This window comes from Alligator mississippiensis, chromosome 4, assembly GCF_030867095.1.
Source record: "Alligator mississippiensis isolate rAllMis1 chromosome 4, rAllMis1, whole genome shotgun sequence".
Classification (NCBI taxonomy): Eukaryota; Metazoa; Chordata; order Crocodylia; family Alligatoridae; genus Alligator; species Alligator mississippiensis.
The window spans coordinates 249,985,232-249,993,261 of NC_081827.1; the positions used below are offsets into that span (position 1 = coordinate 249,985,232).

General features: G+C 38.6%; 1 long non-coding RNA gene across 2 annotated transcripts in view; it reads left to right on the forward strand.

Annotated features, from left to right (window-relative positions):
* LOC109281363 (uncharacterized) overlaps positions 1-1,788 on the forward strand; it is a 105,814-nt gene extending 104,026 nt beyond the window's left edge. For both annotated transcript variants that reach the window (XR_009461391.1, XR_002087980.2), the window contains exon 3: positions 854-1,788. This is a non-coding gene — a long non-coding RNA (uncharacterized LOC109281363). The remainder of the gene's footprint in view (positions 1-853) is intronic.
* Positions 1,789-8,030: the final 6,242 nt, after the last annotated feature.

Below are 8,030 nucleotides of genomic sequence, written 5' to 3' on the forward strand. Positions count from 1 at the left end.
AGCCAGAAAGGTTAAAAAAAATATTTTAAAACCTGAATGGAATCTTAGATTCTGACATAATCACAAAGCTCTAGGACCCAGCAGCATAGGTCTACTCCCAGAGTTGCTCCTGTTTTAATGTGGCCCTGTCTCACCCTCTGTGAACAAACATATGCTTTGGTTAATCATGCCTGCATTTCTCCCCCACAGGACTGTCAAAGGCCCAATTCATCAATGTAGGAAACATTTCACACAACTGTAGTTTCTCAGCTTGTTAATTTACTTTTGTGCCAATGTGGATTTTCGCAGAGAAGGGAGTCAGCCAGAATGGCCTTTGTAACAGATCCGAATAAATTGTCTCCTTTTCTTTCCATAAAACATTTCAATATAGAATGCAAACACTTTGACAAGCCTGTGGCATCATAATCCATAAATGGAAAGCTGGGAGTCCATTAATCAGATTGAAAAAAAAAAAAGCAAGAAAACAAAGCTTAACCTAGCTCTGTGTATTTTTGGACTCAATCTAAGCATTCATATATAGTCAGGATAAAAAGAGTACCTTTCCCACTATTTCACTTCATCACAGTATGTTAAATGATACTGTATTAAGATGACAAACTGTATTCCGAATTAATTCTGAGAGCTAAATGAGACAGAACTGCATTGGGAGCGGGGAAATGATGCATAGCCAAAGCGGGGGGAGTCATTTTCAGAGAGATGTTGTTATAATAATTACAGTAATGCCTAGAAATCCCACATAGAGATAGTCTTGATTGTAGCCTTATATGATTGTATGCATAAAACAATGTCAAAGCAGTCAGATATCTATTCAAATATAGGAATAATCTTCAGCCAGATCCCTTTCTCTGAACAGGATGGTGCAACTGATGCGACACAATTTGCATCTTCCTTTGGTGGTACGGCGAGGAGAGAAGGATACACACATCTACAAATATAATCTTATGACTTCAGCCAAAATCATTGATTTCAGGATTTCATGGTGCTCCAACTCAAGAGTAGAAGAAAAGCTCAAAGTCGGCAAGGATGACATAGCTATGAAGTTTTCAAATAGAGGAAACCATTTTGCTTCTTAAATGGAAAAGATAGATACACGATAGTGCTCTTGAAATCTGTATTTTTATTTTATTGTATTTTATTTTATTTCCATTCCAATAACTGTTTAGGTCTACAAGTCAACTTTACTTTTGAGTTTAGTAGACCAATAAATGGCAGCGCAGAGCATTTCAATGATGTATCAACTTTTGCATACTACTCTATGGGAAATGCAGTAAGCCCACTGAAAATGAGTGAAATAAACAGTAAAAAAATAGGGCATGAGTGACTGTAAACATGAATGTCCCATAATTCATGGGTGATTTCCCTCAAAGTATATACTCCTTTAATGGGCCTCCTTTAAATGCAGTGATTGTAATTTTTTTGTACGCATTTTCCTTTTGAGAAAGCAATAAAATGTAAGTGATAACATCAAAAATCCTTTTTTAGTTGCCGTGCACAGTGCATCTTGAGTGTAAGTTAATGGTTTACATATTAATTTTCTCATTTCTCTGATGGGCAGAAAATTGCTTTAATATAAATGCAGTTAAATTTGTCATTTTATATCTACACAGTTTAGGCTTCAAAATTTATTACACGCAGCCTCAAATTGTTGCTGCATGGCAATTTAGCAGCTTTTTGGGAAGAAAAATGTGTCAAGTTAGATGTGGAGGTAAAATTTCTCTCTCAATATAATTAATTTTTATGTTTATCGCCTAATCAATTGTTTTAAAGGATGCTGTGAGGCTGTAATAAAGGTGCTTGATTGATGAATGTGACTTTTGGCTGGATTGCTGAGTGGGCATTCTCCATCCAATGAGCACAGTTAAACTCCAATCCTTAAAATAAAAAGGAGGGGTAAAGAAAGGATGTGGGCACATTGGAGAGTCCAGCGGAGGGCAACGAAAATGGGGCTGGGATTTTTGAAGAGAGATCGAGGGAATTGGGCTGGTTTAGTATGCAGAAGCGAAGACAGAAGTGGGATTTGATAGCAGCCTTCACCTCCATGCAGGGGGTTTGCAAAGACGATGGAGCTGGACTATTCAAAGTGGGGGCAGATGACAGGACAAGGAGCAATGGACTCAAGATGCAGCAAGGGAAGTTGAGGTTGGATATTAGGAAAAACTTTCTCATGAGCAGGGTAGTAAAGCACTGGAACAGGCTCCCCAAAGAGGTGGTGGACTCTATTCTTGGAGGTGTTTAAGACCTGGCTAGACAAAGCCTTGGCTGGGATGATGTAGTTGGGGCTGGTCCTGCTTGGAGCATGAGGCTGGACTAGATGTGACCTCCTGAGGTCCCTTCAACCCTCGTTTTCTACTATTCTGTGATTCTAATTTAAGGAGTGTTTCTACCTGGACCATCAGGCATGGGAATCAAGAGGTAAAATAATGTAGCTATTAAATAAAGCAGGTTTCAGTTTGGGAATTTTACTCCCATTTTGCTTGACAGTTTGACCATCAAGGGTTTAGGTCAGCGAGGTGCTGAACTTTGAGTACCTACTTAATCCCAGTTTCCACAAAGCCCCAGCTTAGCCAAGCACTCATGTATGTTCCTAACTTCAAGTATTTGCTTGACAGCAGTGCTCAAGCACTCCCCTCACTTTAAGCACCTATATAACTAATTAATTATTTTTAAGCCCACTCACGTGATTAGCTTAAATGTTTTGCTGACCCAGGAACTGAATTTTCCAGAATCAGCCCCATCAAATCATGGCCGGGTGTACTCAAAGAAGCTTGCATTGCTAGTACCCAGGCTACACGAGAAGGGCTATGAAATCACTCCAGAATTATTCATGGGAAAGTAAGCACTGGATCACACCATGATCTAAACGACCCTGGTAGATATCTGAAGCAAACTGCTAACGCACGTGAAACCACTCCATTCAGCACCTACTATCACGGATACTGTCCTAAAATTCTGTTCTCTCATTGCAGATCATAAAGACTTTATTCACAGGTATGAGTCAGGAGTTATATACCTCATCGTGGGAATTGCAGCTCTGGAAAGGAAGTGCGGTCCATCCCACCCCTGGAAGATAGCACAGCTCCACTATGCTTGCCTGGTACCAGCTGTCACCCCCCTCCCTTTTCTCTCCTTCATCCAGCCAGTTCTGCATCACTTCCTCTGCTTTACTCACCAGCTGTTTTCAGAAGCAAGTCCCCAGTACACAACTTCTGGTCTCCTTCTGCACTCCAGGAAATAAATACTAAAAATAAATGAGGAAATATGGCAAAACAGAGAATGCCATTGCTTATATTTTCAATGCAAGAACAGGACAAGCTGTCATCTTCAAAACTCCAGGAGGGGAAATAGAAAAATGGAAGGGGGGGGGGTTGGTTGGGTTTTTTTTGTTTTGTTTTGTTTTTTGCATCCAAAGAGATGCAAGAAATGAAAATTGCCTTGGATTACTTCTCTCTTCTCTTCCCACTTTTTAAAACTGTTTATGGATTTTCATGGGTTCTGCCCTGTATAGCATCCAATATAAATATGTGTACCAGTTGCATTGATTTGTGTTCTGCCTGCATCATCCACGGTATGCCAATAGGGTCATTATAATTGAGCTCCAAACTGAAAATAAGCAAGTAAAAGTTTTCTTGATAACCGCCAAAAGAATGAAATCAATAAGAGAGAAATCAAAGCTAAGAGTATGCCTTGATTCCCAACATCTGTATAGTGCATGCTAATATCTAGCATATATTGTAATATATAATATTGTTATAATATTTATATATTACAATATTATATTATATTGTAATATATATTACAATATTGTAATATATATATATATTTATATATATATGGGGTGGAGACAGGTAATGGCAGTGGTGTGTGTGTGTGTGTGTGTGTATGTAAGAGAGAGAAAAGCAGGAAAAGTACATGCAAATTATGTTCAACACATTGGGAAAAATTTAAATTTGTTTTTCCCCTGATGTATAAAATTGCCTTCTGAAATATGCTGAATTCCTTTCTTCTCCATCAGAGATGATCAGCTAATTATCCAGGTACTGCAAAGAATTGTATCAGACTCTACACAACTGTATAATGTATTTCCATGTTTGCATATGCACTTTGTAAAACATATTCACAGACTGAAAGATTATAAAGCCAGAAGGAACAATTGTGATCATCTCATCTGATTGTCAGACTTCCCAAATTAATTCTTGTTCAAAGTAGATAGTATCCTTAAGAAAAAAATCCAATCTTAATATCAAAATTCCTATTGATGAATAATCCATTACAGTCCAAGTTGTTCTGGTATCTAATTACTCTCTTTTTTTTAAATGCCCCTTATTTCTACTCTTCATCTGTCTAGGTTTAATTTCTACTGACTTTCTCTTGTTAAACCTTTGCCTGCCAGATTGATGATTCCTCTATTAAATTTCTCTTCCCCGGGTCGGGTAATGATAGACTGTGACCATAATCTTCATAACCTTCTCTTTGGTCAGCAGAATAGATCGCGCTCCTTGTATCTTTGATGTTAAGACATCTTTTCCATCCTTTTAATTGTTTTCCAATATGTCCATGCATTGCATTGTGGATACAAAACCTGGACACAATATTTCAATCGCAGATCCACCGATGCCACATTCAGAGGCAGTTTAAGCCACAACATTGCACTTCAGTTCATGTTCAGCAAAACCACCAAACTTCTCCAGTGTTACCATTTTTCAGGGTATAGCCTGTAAAAATGGCCTGTATTCTTTGCTGTATGATTTTGTATTTGGCAATACTGAAGCACACATTTGGTTGCTGGTGCTTAACGTACTAAAGGACCCAATCTGATTGAAATCAATGACTTAAGCTCATCTATGTACACTACAATCTTCCATCATGTGCACATTTTGTCATTAATGATATTGTGTTCTCCATGTCATTAATAAAAAAAATATATTAAATGGTGTTAGGCTGAGAACGAGTCTTTTCAGGACCTGTCCAGTGATGGTTCTGTTTGCTATTATATTTTTAGACCCATGTATTTACTGACCAATAATCTACTTAGTGTGCACCATATTGATTCTGTATCACTCCAGTGTTTTTTTTCACTCAAAATGGTGTGAGGTAGGTAGTCAAATGCCTCATGGAAGTCTATTATGTCTCTTAAACAAATATACAAAGTCATAAAAATTATGAAGATAGTCTGAGTTTGACAAAAGATACTTCCTTAAAACCCTGTCAATTGAAATTTAATGATATTACTTTCAGTTAATTCTATATTACTTGTATTTAGTTTTTTATTACATATCAGCTGCTGCATTATTTTTACTGAGGATCAGTGGAAGGATGACGGATCTATAATTACTGGGATATTCTTGAATAATTTTAAATATTAGCTTTCTTCCACTCTTCTGGAACTTCCTAGGAAAAATTACCTTTTTCATTACATGTGTATATATGCATACTTGAAAGCTAGACCTTTTTTAGGATTTTTTGGTTTTGGTTTTTTTTTTTTAATTTTCATTATTTTCCTAACATCAGAAAAAGCTTTGAGAAAAATCAGTCAATCAATCTCTCTCTCTGACACACACACACACACACACACACACACACACACACACACACACACACATACACAACCTGTAATATATATGTAATATTTTCTTTAATTCTTTTGTGAAAAAGGTACAGAAAGTGCTTTTACTGTTAAATTTTAAAAAACCCTGAAAAAATATGTAGGTTTCCTATTTTTGCATTGTTTTCCTTTTCACTTTTTTTTCACTCTCCTTTTCTCCCTGTTTTAATCTTTTATCAACAATATTTCTTTTTTTTTTGCCATCTGAAAAATGGGGAGAAGGAGGAAGGAGAAAAAGTTAAGGGTGAGAACAGGGTCGAACAGGAATAAGAGGAGAAAATAAAAAAAAGAAAGAACAAAGTACATAAAATTAAGGGAAATGCCTGAAAAATATTCAGGTTTGATTTTGAAAAATGAAATGTGTTCAAGTTTCTGGTTTTCATTTTTTGTCTAAAATTAGGGGGAAAAAAAAATCCAGGGTGAACATTTCTGTTTTCAGGAAAAAAGGGCTTGTTGTCATTGAGAACATAGTTTTCAAATAAAAATTTAAGCTAGGTTTATTTTTGTGACTGAGAGGGCGGGAAATATGAGTGTCCCTCAGCACTATTCTAACTAACCTTCCATGTAAAGAAATGGAGCCAGGAGGGTAAATGACAAGATAATTCAGCTTAGTAGTTAGCTGGAAAGCCTGATGAAATGATAAATCTTACTTCATGGCCAACAGCGGATTGAGATGTATTTCTGAAAGGAAAGCACCTTATAGGAAAAAAATCTCTTGATCTATTTGCAGTGCACAGAGGAAAAATAAATAAAGTATTCTTGATGGCTGTGAATATCAAGGAAGGAATAGCAAAGGCTTATCCCATCTAAAAAGAAAATGTACAATTTTTTAGGACAGAAAGACATTTAGTTTTCACCAGGGATTGAGAGAGAATTACTTAGAATGAATATTCTTTCATCAAATGTGAAAAGTCATAAGGTCCAATGGCCCTTCAGCAATATTATTCTAATATAATAAAAGGCTTTGTCTGTGTGTCTGTCTGTCCGTAATGCTTTTGGGCATCTGTGCATATGCTGCTGAAAGGGTGGGCACTGATTGGCTGCATGGCCCGGGCTGCACAGGCCCAAGTTTGAGCTGCTGCTGGGGAGGTTTGTGGTGGCAGTGAATATGCCCCAGCCACTTGAGCAGCGGGGCTTCCCCACACCTCCTAGCCTGAGGATGAAGGGGGGATCACAGTGGCAGTGCCCTCTGCTGCTCATCCCTGACGCCCCCAGGAACAACTGGTAGGGAGGGGAGGAAGTGGGATTGGAGGGAAAGACATGGACACAGAGAAGTGGGGGGGATGGAGCGGGGCTGGACCCAGAGCAGTGGGGCTGGCAGTGGAGCACAGTGCCAGACCTGGAGTGGCTGGGCAGGGTGGGGGGCTAGAGAGGGGCCGGACCTGGAGCAGTGGGAAGGTTAGTAGAGCAGGCATGAACTCAGAGTGGCAGGGGGAGGGGGGCGTAAGGCCAGATGCAGGGCTCTGTCCCCCCGCAATGCCCCCTCATCATTCTTGACAGACAATATGCTAGTAGAAAGATACTTGTTGGCACTAGGTTGTAAAAAAAGGTAGTTAGCTGTATTTGTGGGTGGATAGAGGATTTTGAAATGAGTGGGGGGTGCAGATGTTGTGGTGCACCATCACTTATAACATAACACACATTTTTCTCCAGTTAAAGAGAAACTAGAATTATTAATATGCCAGCGGTTCAGTGTTCTCTTTCTCAGTTTAAAATCAAAGCAAAAATAAATATAACTTTATTGGAATGTGTACTAGTTTGCTGGCTTATATGTTAAGTTTAAACAAACACCACAAACGAGGCAAAAATCATCCCAAATCCTGTTTTCTCAGTCATTATAGTAAAATGTATTAATAAAAGCACTTACTCAGATTTGTAACACAAAATCAAGCCTCCCAGAGCATCTTGACAGTGCCTCCAACACCTCACTGTTAGTCATTTCCACGCATGAATTAATGTTCACTTGAGTTAATGTTACCGTACCTGAGATAAGCCACACCTGAGTTACCACATCTGAGCTAGCACTAGAAAGAGTCTGAAGGGTTGTGAAACAGGAGAGATGTTACTGGGAGTGGCTAACATCCAGCAGCATTGAAGAGGAAAGGAGAACTTGATTAATGGAACATCAAGAGCATTAAAAAGGTTAGAGGGCCATTAACATCTATGGAGTAGGGAGAGATTAGCAGGAATCAAAGAGATGATAAAGAGCTATGATGTCAGTTGACTGTCTCAGCGCTGTCTGAATAGAAATGTGGTTGCCTCTCTTGGGCAGTTGGTTTTAAAATTTGGGCAGAACAGGAATCAAAGGAGGATGCTACTACACCAATGCACCCCCCTGGATCTGCGCTGGCTGCATGAGTCTGAAGGCATGGTAGATTTGCACCTTAATAAACTATGTATTAGAACAGACTGTCTTGGAGATTGCTAA